At 39.9% G+C, this 15285-nt stretch overlaps 1 non-coding gene across 1 annotated transcript; it reads left to right on the top strand.

The window, feature by feature from the left end:
• The first annotated feature begins 4570 nt into the window (after positions 1-4570).
• On the top strand, positions 4571-4674 carry LOC115938709 (U6 spliceosomal RNA). Its single transcript, XR_004073747.1, has one exon. It is a non-coding gene; the product is annotated as a U6 spliceosomal RNA (small nuclear RNA).
• Positions 4675-15285: the final 10611 nt, after the last annotated feature.

Below are 15285 nucleotides of genomic sequence, written 5' to 3'. Positions count from 1 at the left end.
TAAACCTGAACTTGGACAAAGGCCAAAAAATTATGCGCTGGTGCCATACCCAAAATATCTGGGACTGTTGTCAGGTTGAAGGTTGGTCAGTATCCCTGTGCAATGGTGTAGCTTGAACAATACTGAATTTGAAATAATTAAACAGTACTACCTTGAGTTAGAGGCTTTTTAAGGATGCTGTTAATTTTTTCGCCTAATGCAGAAAGAGTTTTAAGTCTCAACTCCTAAAAGGAAGACATTGATCCAGCTCGGAGATTTGCAATGTCTTCCCTGTGCAGAATGTTGTTACTGCTCTCAGAAGAATGCCTCCACCAAGGAGGGTATTTGCTTATGGAGCCCTCCCAGGTTAGCCTGAGGGAGACATGCTCTATCACATAGCGGGAGTAGCCCTTGTAGCCCATAGAAAGGATTAAGACTGCAGAGCAATCAATCCAAATTTGTAGAACTGATACTGGGCGCCTGGGTGGCTCAGTTGGTTAAGCGACTGCCTTCGGCTCAGGTCATGATCCTGGAGTCCCGGGATCGAGTCCCGCATCGGGCTCCCTGCTCGGCAGGGAGTCCGCTTCTCCCTCTGACCCTCCCCCTCTCTTGTGCTTGCTCTCTCTCATTCTCTCTCTCTCAAATAAAAAAAAAAAAAAATCTTAAAAAAAAAGAACTGATACTGATGTCCAATTAAAGATGGCTGATCAAACACACACCTCAGCCTTAGTGAATAGCTAGTCCAGATGGAGCCAGTCAGAAAACCGTGGGAATATTTCTTCAGGGAGATAAAACTGATTGCATCCCAAGTGCATTTCAACATATTCAAAGGAGATCATACAACTGGGGGAATGTTTAGGTTTGAATTAATGATAAGTCAATGGGAAGCTAAGAAAATGAAAAAAATAAATAGCTCAATATCATCTCTGGGACAAAGAAAGTATTATTTAAAAGCATCCATAGTGCCCTGCAGAGATCAGTTTAGATGCCATTTGCATTGTCATAATTATATAAACACTAAATATTTATCTATTTAAAATGACAACATAACTATTTTGGAGGATGAGGGGGGAAAGGTAGCAGGCATGCAGTGGGCTAGGGAGGGTGGGAGAGAAGGAGAAAGAGAACAGAATATTCATTGTCCAAACTGGAAACTCAATAGAGAATGTCTAAATATGAAATATCAGATCGAAATATGTTATTTAAACCTATTATGGTTGTTTCTGGGAAAAAGAAAAGAGGATTCAAAAAACAGCCAGGCTATATGGATGAAAATACAGGCCATGCTGCTTTAATAAAAAACAAAACAAACAAACAAAAACCTCAAAATACCAATGCTCAAATGATTTAGGTATATCTTGCTCTTGTTTGATATGGCCCAGAGAGAAGCAATTTGGGTTGAAGGGTTGGCTTTATGACCCCCAAATGTGGCTTCCATCTCGGGGGCCACAGCAGCCATTCTAGTTCTTGTCATGCCAACCAGTGGGAGGGGGCAATGGGTCAGGGCAGCACCTGTGCATACCTTGACAGGAACTCGCCCCAGAAGTAGCACAGATCCACTGGCCAGACTGTGGGCACATGGCCTAACTAAGTTGCAAGGGAGCCTGGGAAGGGCAGTAACCAGCTGTTGGCCAAGTGCTCTGCTAAAACACAGAAGTCCTATTATTAAAGAAGGCAGGAACTAATGTCAGGGCTCAACCAACAGCCTCTGTCAAATAAACTTTGGAGAATTATTTGATTCTTTTAACAAGGGCCTTTGTAACTATGGAATTTAAGACACGGTGCCTTAAGATCATCTTTTGAACAGTGGAATGAATGATCCAAACCTAGAAGACAAGGGTCCTGAAGCAGAACGCAGGCATCCCCAGAATAGACGGTACAGATGGTGTGGAGCCCAGAGGACCCAGTCCTGTTTGGTACCCTGCTTTAGGTCCTTCCATTTCGGGATGCTTCCAGCTCCTTTTCTGGTATGAATATGCTATACTTTCAGCAAGGACACGTGGGCGCCCCTGCAAACCTATGATTTTGTAGTAAATTATTCCAAAAGAACAAGATTCTGAGATGGAGATTAGTGTGTAGGAGGTAGGCAAAGGGAAGGAAGCAGGGTTGGGCAAGGGGAAATGCTGGGAGTTCTGGAGCTGGGACAGACCAAAGGTATCGAGACAAGGGGCCAGACTTTTATATCCCAGTACTGACCAGTCTGGATGTCCATTGTCGCAGGAACTTGCAACCCTGGGGAGTAACCTTAGATAAAGTAGCTGTCTTCAACCTGGGCAATTCACAGAGGGTCTGAGAAGTTCAGCCTGCCTCCTGCCGAATTCTCAGCAGCTCAGGGAACAAGTCCTTCCTTCCTGAAGGGGCATTTGAGCAATGCATCACAGCATCTACTATATATGGATCCAAGTAGCTGTCTCGGGGTCTCTGTGAAATCACTCATTCAGATTTGGGTTCCAGCAGGAGTGGCTCTTGTATTTCTCTAGAGGAGTAATTCAATGATCTCATTACAACTACAGAGGGGCTGGGAGGTGCCGGAGGATTTGGATGGAAGCTGCATGTATGTAGCAAGTATGCTCTTTGACTTAGGTTATATTTTTACTGGAGGTGGCTGCAGGACAGCTGTTGGGGATTAAAGGGAGGGGACCTAAAATATAGACAAACCAGATGATATCTATGATTATACTTTACTTTCATCTGTGCTCTTGGGTGATTAGTCAACAGTTGTTGGTTAACATATAAAGAACTCTTATCAGGAATTTAGGCTCCAAAAGAAACAAAAGCAAGGGCTTCAAATAACCCTATTTCCATCTGCCTCAGAGGGTGTGTTCCTTACCACAGGGAGTGTTAGAAGTAAGTCTGCTCCAGAGAAATGAGGGGTGTGAAAACATGTGGTTGGCTAAGAAGATTTCCACGGGCACCTCCTTCTTTGATCTGGCAGTCCCAGCAGTCCAACACCTTCTGGAATGATACCCTAGGGATAGAATTCTGCCCCATAGTCCCCAGCTAATGGAGGGCAGGCCGTCTCTGTCACCTCTGTCCCCTGATCCTGATGTCAAAATTTCGTTGTGACCACATCATACTGAAAATTTCCTGCAAGGGGCTTGTCATCGTTCCTAAAAAGACCAGAGAATGGGGCAAAGAAGTTGAATGATTTACCTGCTAGTACATGTTTGAGTGTAGGTGGCAGAATGTGATCTGAGTTTGTTTTCATTTAAACATATGTCTTGGAGGTGAGGTTGTCTAGGGGAAGGGACATAAACCTTTAACTGCTAGAAGCTACCAATATTTTTCAAAAGACTCTCATAATTGTGAGTAGCCAAATTAGCCGAGGGGCTGAGAAAGCGAATGATGCCTCCTGTTATTGCTGGTTAACTGTTCCAACAATTAACCCGTAAAGTAATAATACCTGAAACAAACGTGATTATCAACACATTGGTTTAGTGCAATGATTGATTATAAAAATAAACCCACCCTGTTTTAGAAATTCAGTACATGCTATACAAAATAACAAAGTAAACCTAACTTGATTATTCTAGCTGGTCATTTGACGCTTACGTGGTCTCTGCTACTAGACTTGGTCTTGGGCAGGCTCAGCGTATGGCTCAAGCTCTAGGATGAAGTCTTTCATGTACCTGATGATCCGGGGCATGGCTGCGGAAGACTGCTGGGTTTCACTCTGCGGTGTGAAAATCAAGAGGATTCTAATGGGAGATGATCACAGAGAAATGAATCCAAAGTCCTGCTTTGGTTGATGTGGCCTGGAGGACCCGTTCCCAGCAGTCCAGCTTGGCTGCTCAGGCAACGCAGTGAGACAAAATCGTACCCTCCAAATACTGACTACAAGAGCATTAAAGGAGATGGGGAATAAAAGCCGTTGTCAATATGATAGTAATCTGGGGCGCCTGGGTGGCTCAGATGGTTAAGCGTCTGCCTTCGGCTCAGGTCATGATCCCAGGGTCCTGGGATCGAGTCCCGCATCGGGCTCCCTGCTCCTTGGGAGCCTGCTTCTCCCTCTGCCTCTCTCTCTCTCTGTCTCTCATGAATAAATAAATAAAAATCTTTAAAAAAAAAAATGATAGTAATCTGCAACTCTCAGAGTCAGACCCAACTTCCCACTGCTCCTTCAACACAAACCCGTGAGGGGGGCAAGCCTCTCCTCCTCCTGCCCCCTGACTTACATCTTGGCTCGGGAATCTCTGATTGCTCTTCTCTCTTCACAAACCCTCCCTACCCTTCAATAATCCCTTCTTCATCCACACAAAGACGCCTCCCCCGGCTCTGTTGGCCAACATTGATCCCTTTGTCTAAACTACATTCACTTCGCCCCTTACATATCTCATGCTTTATCTTCTGGAGATCCTAAGTCCCAGAGCACTTCACTAGGGAGGAGCTTGCCGCCTTTGCCCCATCTGTCCAAGGCATCCCCACAGTGCCTAACACAGAGCCAAGAGTTCGGGGGTCCTCAGTGTGTGCTTGCTGAGTCTCAGAGGCTGGACACTCCGAACACCTAGGCAGCGGTGCAGGGAGCAGCTGGGCCGAGGCAAGCTAGAGAAGGAGTTTAAAGTCAAAGGATTTCTTAAAAAGTGGTACTAGTGTGCTCACTTCAGCAGCACATACACTAACTTTGGGACGATACAGAGATCAGGATGGCCCCTGTGCAAGGATGACACGCAAATCCGCGAAGCATCCCACATTTTAAAAAATAAATAAATAAAAATTTTAAAATAAATAAATAAATAAAAAGCGGTACTAGCGAAACAGGACTGCTGTTGATCTGCATGCATCAGGTTTGCAAATCCTGGTCTCCAAATGATTAGCAAGCGATGTCTGGCCCCCTACCCTGGGAAAACAAATCCGTAAATGGAACAGCAGAGAAGCATTACTCGCTTCATTCTGGACTTCTCCCCTTGACCCAGGTTTGTTTCTAGACAAAGGGGCACCCCAGGAAGCCACATTCAGGCTGTGTAAAGGCATCCCACTGTAAAGGGGCTATTACGCTCAGGGAACTAGTGTCTTTCGGGTCTCACCCCGACCCTGAGCCCAGCTCTTTTCCCTTCTGGAATCTATGCCAGGTCTCTGCTCAGATACGGTTTGCCATGAAGCTCTTGGGGTAGGTGTCAGGGGGCAGGAGGGCAAAGGGTGGAAATCAGCGGACACTGTCTCTCTGTGCAGTGCTATTTGGGGGCAGAAACCAGCTTGTGCTTCTTTCCTAAGGATTTGGGATGGGGATGTTGGCCTTTGGGAGAACAGAGAGATCTAGGTCAAAGGCTAGTTGGGGAAGAAGGTAGAAATATCTTTCTTCTGAAAGAAGGCTAAATATGGAGACATGCCCCCAAAGACGTGGGAAAATGAGAGTCTTTATTTTTGATGAGAACAAGGAATGAAAGATAATTGAAAGATGAAGGCAAATGTCTCAGTTTGCTTTTTTGAAGATACTCATCTAAAAATAAGATCATGTGGAGATGAAATGACATGTCTGAGTGCTGCTAACAGTAGCCCTTTTGGGGCCAGGAGATATGGAGCAAAATGTGTTCAAAAAGAGATTTCTCTCTGAAAACCATTACTCACTGCCCTGCTGCCAAGGTCAATGAGAGCTGTAGTTTTGCTGCTGTGAAACTGTTTACATCCAAGAAGACTCAGGGACACAAGGTCATGGGAGGTAAGCAAGCCTGGAGACCTCAAAGGCAAAAGACAATAAACACAGGAACTTTCAGGGCTTTTAAAGAAGCTCAATTGGGCCAAACAAATTCCCACTTCAGATGTAGAGTCACAACATCTTGTAGCAGATGGGAATAGGAGCGGAGCAAGAGTTGGTTCAAACGGAAGTACTGTGAGGTTTTATCAGGACCAAAACAGGCCACGGAGAGTTAAGGCCTGGAAAGTTTCTTCAAACATGTCTGGACTAGAATGAAAACTCAACTGGCATGGAGCAGAGGGATTAAATTCAGGAGCAAGTTTCCAAGGAGACCTATAAGAACCCAGTTGGAGGAAAACCTCTTTCAGAAAATTCCTAAAATGGAATGAGTCGCCACCGAAGCAATGGGAGCACATTCAGTGAAATGACCAGGAGTGGATGGAGGCCTGATGTGGGGGAGACTCAGCTACGACCTGAAGAGGTATTTCGTCAGCAAATATTTGGGTATATTTAATTGAAATGCATTTATAGTAAGTCAATGCCTACAGAAAAAATGTTAAAATATTCTCTCTGGAAATAATGTGGAATTTGGTCCTAAATTTGACCACTCACATTAAGCAGTCTGAATAAATATGGTGGGACTTGGCACCCACCTGAAGTATCAACTGCTAAGAAGAGAATGCTTTTAAATCTCCTGGAACTCTGAGGAAAGGTACAGAATGCTTGGCTTCATGGAAGCCTAGCGTCCCTGTCCACAGCAGCACACCCCACTTCCTCCTCCTCTCTCAGCATCGGCTGCTAAAGGTCTTCATACCTCACCACCACAAACCTGACTCACTTCTTTCGTACTGAGAATCCCAGCAACTTTTCTTTGAAATTCAACTTTAAAGAAAATGGGAAAGTATATTTTTAATCAGAGAAAAACCTCAAGCTCAGTGAAAATTACTTCGCAGTTCCTGTTGAATGTAAACTAGAACCACTTTTGAGGTGATCATTAATTTTATAGAAGTGATATAAACCAGAATGAACTTCCATCCTACTTTATAATCAATCAGTTAATCAACAAGTCCGAAGGGAGTAGGAGTGCTATGCATTCTCTGTCGTGCTGCATGAGGTTACAGAGAACAGAGTAGTAATCACTGCGTAGTAATTGAATGTTCAGGGCTGGATTCAAGTAATTTTAAGCACAGAATTGAAATGATCAGGTAGAAAGAAGGAAATGCAGAATGACTTAACCAACTACTTCAGGAAAAGAAAACATCCACTACCTGTTCCAGTGTCCTCATCTGATGGTATTTCTTTAAAAATGTGACAAGTTATGATATCTTTGAGAAAATCTTTGAATTTAACAAGCATTTCTAAAAATATGTGTGCAACCAAAGAAAGCACCAGAAAATGCATTTTGTCTATGGTTTATGCGCATTCATTTAATGTATTTTTTTCCTGAAATCACCATGCATTAATATTTTTCAAAAGTTTCTTTCTAATATTCTTTTAAAAAGTACTAATTCTAGTTTATTACACTTCGAAACAACTTTCTCCACCCAGATTTGACTAGATCCTAGAGCCTAATTCACATACCAGATCAAAAGTTTTCTTGTACAAGGTCGTTTCTATTAGACTAGAAGTACTTGAGTTTATCATTTATTGTAAAAAAAATCCATTGAACTTTGAAATCTAACCACCTTACTTGTTGTCAAGACTGTATTCCCATGAACGTGGCTCTGAAAAATAACATTTGCTAGTGTTTCTTTAATGCATAAAATTATGAAGAATGTACTGATATTCTGTAACCCTACCACATAGATAATCTCTGATAACATATTTTTAAAAATTGATTCATGTAAATAATGAAAAATTCAAGCTGAACAGAAAGTTATACAATGAAAGTAATATTCTACTTTCTCATCTCACCCTGGTTATTAGTAATTTCTTATAGTTCTTCTAGAAAACATTTTTTCTCCCACATGAAAAATGCACTGCACATATATATATACACAAACATCTGCATATGCACATATTTTTACATTTTTATAGGGAGAGCATACAATCAATACCTAGAGTGCCTCATCTGGCTTGTTTTCACATAATAAGATGTCTTGAAGAACTTCCCATGTTAGCACAAATAGACCAACCTCATTCCGTTTAACAGCAGCATAGCACCCAATTCTGTTGGATGCTATATATATCCAATATATTCTACCATGTATTTCAGAAGCCCTTTGTTGATTGGCTTTAAGTAGTTTCCAGGTTTTTCTGATTAAAAGAAAATGCTGACTGAAGATCCTTTTATAGCTTGGCTTTAAAAAAGGGTGTATTAGTAGATTAAATTCCTAGAAGTAGAATTTTTTTTTTAAAGTTTTCTTTTTCAATCTATTCTAACCTTTAATATTGCCTACAATTTAGAGGGGCAAAGCTTTCTAATTTTGCTTAGGTTAGGAAGAAAAAAAAATGGAAAACATCAATGACACCGAGTATATAGGTCCAGCTGCCTTGATTCATTTCAAATTCAAGTGGGGAGGTGCTTATCTTGAAGAGATACTTAAAATGAGGTCCTTAACAATGTTTTTCTCACTCCAGAATAATACAGAATGAGCTATCAGGTGAGTAGCATCTCCTGTTTAGCAGGCTGTGGAGAGAGTTCCATAATACGGTCATCTAAAAATTATTGGTACCCGATCAGATCTTTGTGATTAAGTCACACTGAAGGCAAGCTATCTGGTCTCTCTCAGATAAGATTTATGTGAGGTTGTTAGGCCTGGGCCTCAACCGGAGTCACCAAGGAGATTTCTTTGTATAAAATAACTCCCCCCTGTATATCATTTAAGTGGTCCCCGAGCCATGTGTAATTTTACGAGACCTAGATGCTGTAGAGGAGAAGCCAATTTTAGAATCTTGCTTTCATTAAGTGCAGAATGTTCATCCTACTGGGAAAAACTCAACTCCTTTTGCCAGTATTAGCAGCCAGGCCAAACCTTCTGTATATCAGCACCATATGACAGATTCGAATTATGCCTAAGTCACTGGGGTTGGCAGAGATTGAAGGGGGCTGTGTCCTCCAAGAGAACAAAATTGCTGATGTAAGTCTGAATATAGAAGTTTCATTTTAGGAAAAAGAGAAACTTTTCTGGGCGAGGCTAGATTTGCTCCATAAATCAGGCCAGACAAATCCCCACAAGTCGGCCCTTGGGTGTTTCTAAGAGCAGACCACTGACGCCCCTTTACTCAATCCCAGTCTGTTTGTGAGCCCAACTGGGCTCCCATAGGTGACTGTCTTTAGGACATTTCTTGGAGTTTGAGAAAACCAATGCTCCATAATTTCCTTTAATTTAGTTGTGGGTAGGAACCATTCTTCCATTGGTTTTCCGTACTCTTAGTAAATGAATAGTCAGAATTTGGGTGGATAGAAAAGCAGGCAAAAGATGTGGTCATTGATATATTTCTGTCCCTGAGAAATTCCCACTGAAAATTAGATATTGATCTCAAATGGCAAACAGTAATAAAAAATATGACAAATGGAAAATTGCAGAAATAGATGGCGATACCTATGAAGCAGAGCAGAACTGAACTGCTTTGATTAGGCGTGCTGTTCCATTTTATTCATTAATCCTTTTAACAAATATTTTTGAGCACCTATTCACCAGACTCTTCTAGATTTGTGTATATAAAGATTATATACCATAAACAGTTAAAGTAATACTTTGAGCTAAAAATGGTTTCTATCACAACTACTGCAGTACAGCAGTGGGCTGGACAATAGAGCAACAATAGGGGCAAAGACATACCAGATAAATAATAAGAAAAAGAAAAAAAGCTGGGTTTTTAAAATACAATATAAAATCAATATTTATAGAATCTGAAAAAATAACTTCTTTTTTAGAATAAAAGAATTTATTTTTTTCAAAATCCAAGGAACATTTATAAAATTAACCATATACTGGGCACATATATCTCAATAAATATCAAACAATGTTTTTTAAAATGCAGATCACACTCCCTGATCATAATGCAGGGGGAGGGGGCAGGGGAATCAATAAAAGACAAAAATAAAGGAGCCAAAGGCCATAGACCCTGTGAACCTCTGGATCAAACCACACCTGACAATTATTTAACTTTGGACTTTTTGGTTATTTCCACCAGAACATCCTACTCCACCTTTTTAAAATCAAACTTTCTGATACTTGCATTAAAAATATTCTAATATTATCATCTGGAAATTCTATATTCAGTCTAATTATAAATCAACTGTGACTAAATAATAAAGATATTTTCAGACCAAGTTTAGCTCTCATATGGCTTTTCTCAGGATGAGCAATACCAGAATCTGAGACATAGCGAATTGAACCCAGGAGAATGGCAAAGGGAGGAAGTTCCAGAAGGCAGCTGTGCAGCAAACCTAGAAGAACAGTGTGGGGGAGCTAGGTGTCCAGGAAGGAGGTATCTTGGAAAAGAAGATTTCATGCATTTGATAGTATTCTTTGGAGAATGAAGGAAAAAAATTAAAGATGCAAGAAAGCCAACAGTGGCAGAATAAATAAGCAGTTAGAAGCTCCAGGACCAAGAAAAGGAAATACAAATATAGAGCATTACTTGGATCTGCAGTGAACCGTATTTACATGGTCATAATAACATAAGCACTTTACTGAGTTTCAGCTTTTAGAATCAAAGTATTGACACAGCACCAGGGATTTACCATTTCAGAGCAGACTCTAAATAATAAATAACATCCGCCTTGACAATGTGGAATTTTCAAGTACAGACCACAGAACGTGGGAAGTAGAAAGGGGGAAATGACAGAAGAGGGAATGACTACGAGCCTCATATCCTTATCTTAGTAACTGACAAAAAAGGAAAGAAATGTGTAAGATTATTATTCAAAGTTACAAAAGCAACCAACAGAAATAAAAATAGTGACCTGACTGCACGCAAGATGGATGAGATGAGCTAAATCCTTATGTACTGTGGCCAGAAGTCAAGAGTTAGCTGCTTACAGGGGAAAAATAGAGAAATCAGGATTTGTGTATATTATTTAGAGGTCCCAAGTAAATGTAAAGAGATTGAGAGTCACACCAAGAACTAAAATCAGAAAATGTCACAAGAATAACATGGTCACCTCTGGGGATCAGGACTGAGATGGGGTTAGGGACTGATCTTTTCATTTTATTTTATTTTATTTTTTTTAAAGATTTTATTTATTTATTCATAAGAGACAGAGAGAGAGAGGCAGGCTCCCCGCTGAGCAGGGAGCCTGATGCGGGACTCGATCCCAGAACCCTGGGACCATGACCTGAGCCGAAGGCAGATGCTTAACCATCTGAGCCACCCAGGCACCCTGATCTTTTTATTTTAAATTCTTACGGTCCAATTAAATATTTAAACCATGTGTAGATGACTTTGATACAAAGAAAATTTCAATGCTTAAAAAAACAAATCAGACTCAACTTCATTTATAATTAAAGGAATTCAATCTAATGACTTTCAATTTATCAATTTTGCAAATATATGCAAAATTTGGTGACTCCCAAGGTGAGCTAGGGTGTGGGGAACAAGTAGGAGGGAAATTCAAAATATTTTAACAACCAGGATAGCAGACACCAAGCACTCAGAACCAATGCCAGCCATAAAATACCCCATGTCCATCCTGGTGCCTACAGCAGCGTAGGTGTCCAGGGGAAGGCATCCCTCTACGCTATTGGTAGGCATATATGTTGGATGCAGTCTTGCTGGAGGACATCAGTCATGGTCGGTTTTTTTCAAAGCTATTAAAAAATGTTTAGAATTTGAATTAGCATATTCATCTAAGTAAAACATAAAAAGGATATGATTTTTGTAAAAGCTTTATTGAAATATAATTCATATACCACACATTGCACCAATTTGAAGTGTACAATTCAATGGATTTTAAGTTATTCCCAGAGTTGTGCATCTTTGCCTAATTGATTTTAGAACATTTTCATCATCTTAAAAAGAAACTCCCTTAACTATCACTTGCCAAATCCCCCCATTTCTCCCAGCCATAGGTAATCATTAATTGACTCTCTGTCTATAGATTTCCAATTCTGAACATTTCATATAAATAGAATTATATAATATGTTGTCCTTTGTGACTGGCTTCTCTCACTTAAACATATCATTTTCAAGCTTCCTTCAAGTTGTACCATGTACCAGTAGTTCATTTCTTTTTGTTGCCAAATAATAGTATATCATTATACTATATATATTATACTATATATTATAGATAAACCACATTTTGTTCATATGGTCATCAGTTGATGGACACTTGGGTTGTTTCCACTCTTGTCTACTATGAATAATTGTGCTATGAACATTCATGTAAAGGTTTTAGCCTGGGCATATGTTTTCATTTTTCCAAGGTACATAACAAGGAATGGATTTGCTGGGTCAAGTTTCCCAAAGTCGCTGCACAGTTTTGCATTCCCACCAGCAGTGTATGGGGGTTCCGATTCCCCCACATCCTTTCAACAATGTTATTATCTGACTTCATGATTTTAGCTATCCAAGTTTATTGGCCATTTGTAATATCTTCTTCGGAAAAATACCCAGATATCTTACCCATTTTTAAATTGAGTTATTTGTCTTTTATCACTGACTTGTACCCAACTGTTCTTTCTATATTCTAGATACAAGTCTTATCCAATATATGATTTGCAAATATTTTCTCCCATTCTGTGAGTTGTACTTTTACTTTCTTTTTTTGAGATTATATTATTTTTTCCATTTTTTTATTTAAATTCAATTAATCAACATATAATGTATTATTGGTTTCAGAGGTAGAGGTCAGAGATTCATGAGTCTTATATAACACCCAGTGCTCATCATGTGCCCCCCCGATGTCCATCACCCAGTCACCCCATCCCCCCACCTCCCTCTCCTCCAGCAACCCTCAGTTTGTTTCCTATGATTAAAAGTCTCTTATGGTTTCTCTCCCTCTCTGGTTTTGTCTTGTTTTACTTTTTCCTCTCTTCCCCTATGATCCTCTGTTTTGTATCTTAAATTCCACATATCAGTGAGATCATATGATGATTGTCTTTCTCTGATTGACTTATTTCACTTAACCTAATACCCTCTAGTTCCATCCAAGTCTTTGCAAGTGGCAAGATTTCAATTTTTTGATGGCTGAGTAGTTTTCTAAATAGATAGATAGATAGATAGATGATAGATAGATAGATAGATAGATAGATAGATAGATAGATAGATAGATAGATACCACGTCTTCTTTATCCATTCATCTGTTGATGGAACATCTTGGCTCTTTCCATAGTTTGACTATAGTGGACATTGCTGCTATAAACATTGTGGTGCACATACCCCTTTGGATCACTACATTTGTATCTTTGGGGTAAATACCCAGTAGGGCAATTGCTGGGTCATATTTTCAACTTTTTGAGGAACCTCCATACTGTTTTCCAGAGTGGCTGCACCAGCTTGCATTCCCACCAACAGTGTAGGAGGGTTCCCCTTTCTTTGCATCCCCGTCAACATCTGTCATTTCCTGACTTGTTAATTTTAGCCATTCTGACTGGTGTGAGGTGGCATCTCATTGTGGTTTTGATTTGTATATCCCTAATGCCAAGTGATGTTGAGCACTTTTTCATGTGTCTGTTGGCCATTTGGATGTCTTCTTTGGAGAAATGTATGTTCATGTCTTCTGCCCATTTCTTGATTGGATTATTTGTTCTTTGGGTGTTGAGTTTGAGAAGTTCTTTATAGATTTTGGATACTAGCCCTTTATCTGATATGTCATTTTCAAATATCTTCTCCCATCTTGTCAGTTGTCTTTTGGTTTGTCGACTGTTTCCTTTGCTGTGCAAAAGCTCTTTATCTTGATGAAGTCCCAATGGTTCATTTTTGCCCTTGCTTCCCTTGCCTTTGGTGATGTTTCTAGGAAGAAGGTGCTGCGGCTGAGATCAAAGAGGTTGCTGCCTGTGTTCTCCTCAAGGATTTTGATGGATTCCTGTCTCACATTTAGGTCTTTCATCCACTTTGAGTCTATTTTTGTGTGTGGTGTAAGGAAATGGTCCAGTTTCATTCTTCTGCATGTGGCTGTCCAATTTTCCCAACACCATTTGTTGGAGAGACTGTCTTTTTTCCTTTGGATATTCTTTCCTGCTTTGTCAAGGATTAGTTGACCGTAAAGTTGAGGATCCATTTCTGGGCTATTCTGTTCCATTGATCTATGTGTCTGTTTTTGTACCTGTACTATATTGTCTTGATGATTACAGCTTTGTAAGAGAGCTTGAAGTACAGAATTGTGATGCCACCAGTTTTGGTTTTCTTTTTCAACATTCCTGTGGCTATTCAGGGTCTTTTCTGGTTCCATACAAATTTTAGGATTATTTGTTCCATTTCCTTGAAAAAAAGTTGATGGTATTTTGATAGGGATTGCATTGAATGTGTAGATTGCTCTAGGTAGCATAGACATTTTAACAATATTTGTCCTTCCAATCCATGATCATAGAATGTTTTTCCATTTCTCTGTATTTTCCTCAATTTCTTTCATGAGTATTTTATAGTTTTCTGAGTATAGATTCTTTGCGTCTTTGGTTAGATTTATTCCTAGGTATCTTATGGTTTTGGGTGCAATTGTAAATGGGATCGACTCCTTAATTTCTCTTTCTTCTGTCTCATTGTTAGTGTATAGAAAGGCAACTAATTTCTGTGCATTGATTTTATAACCTCCCACTTTGCTGAATTCCTGTATGAGTTGTAGAATTTTGGGGTGGAGTCTTTTGGGTTTTCCACATAGAATATCTTATCATCTGCAAAGAGTGAGGGTTTGACTTCCTCTTTGCCAATTCGGATGCCATTTACTTTTTTTTGTTGTCTGATTGCTGAGGCTAGGACTTCTAGGACTATGTTGAACACCAGTGGTGAGAGTGGACATCCCAGCCATGTTCCTGACCTTTGGAGAAAAGTTCTGTTTTTCCCCACTGAGGGTGATATTTGCTGTGGGCTTTTCATTTATGGCTTTTATGATATTGAGGTATGTTCCTGCTATCCCTACACTGTGAAGTTTTAATCAAGAAAAGATGCTGTACTTTTTCAAATGATTTTTCTGCATTTATTGAGAGGATCATACGGTTTTTGTCCTTTCTTTTCTTTATGTAGTGTATCACATGATTGATTTGCAGATGTTGAACCACACTTCCAGCCCAGGAATAAATCCCACTTGGTTGTGGTGAATAATCCTTTTAATGTACTGTTGGATCTTGTTGCCTAGTATTTTGGTGAGAATTTTTGCATCCATGCTCATCAGGGATTTTGATCTGTAATTCTCCTTTTCGGTAGGGTCTTTATCTGGTTTTGGGATCAAGGTAATACTGGCCTCATAGAACGAGTTTGGAAGTTTTCCTTCCATTTCTATTTTTTGAAACAGCTTCAGAAGAATAGGTATTAATTCTTCTTTAAATGTTTGGTAGAAATCCCCTGGGAAGCCATCCAACCCTTGGCTCTTGTTTGTTGGGAGATATTTAATTGCTTCTTCAATTTCCTTGCTGGTTATGGGTCTGTTCAGGTTTTCTATTTCTTCCTATTTCAGTTTTGGAGTTTATATGTCTCTAGAAATGCATCCATTGTTTCCAGATTGCCTAATTTGTTGGCATATAGTTGTTCATAATATGTTCTTATAATTGTTTGTATTTGGTTGTGATCTC

The sequence above is a fragment of the Leptonychotes weddellii genome, chromosome 14 (genome assembly GCF_054177405.1).
Source record: "Leptonychotes weddellii isolate Sample4059 chromosome 14, ASM5417740v2, whole genome shotgun sequence".
Classification (NCBI taxonomy): Eukaryota; Metazoa; Chordata; class Mammalia; order Carnivora; family Phocidae; genus Leptonychotes; species Leptonychotes weddellii.
This window is presented reverse-complemented; position numbering and strand designations above follow the sequence as displayed.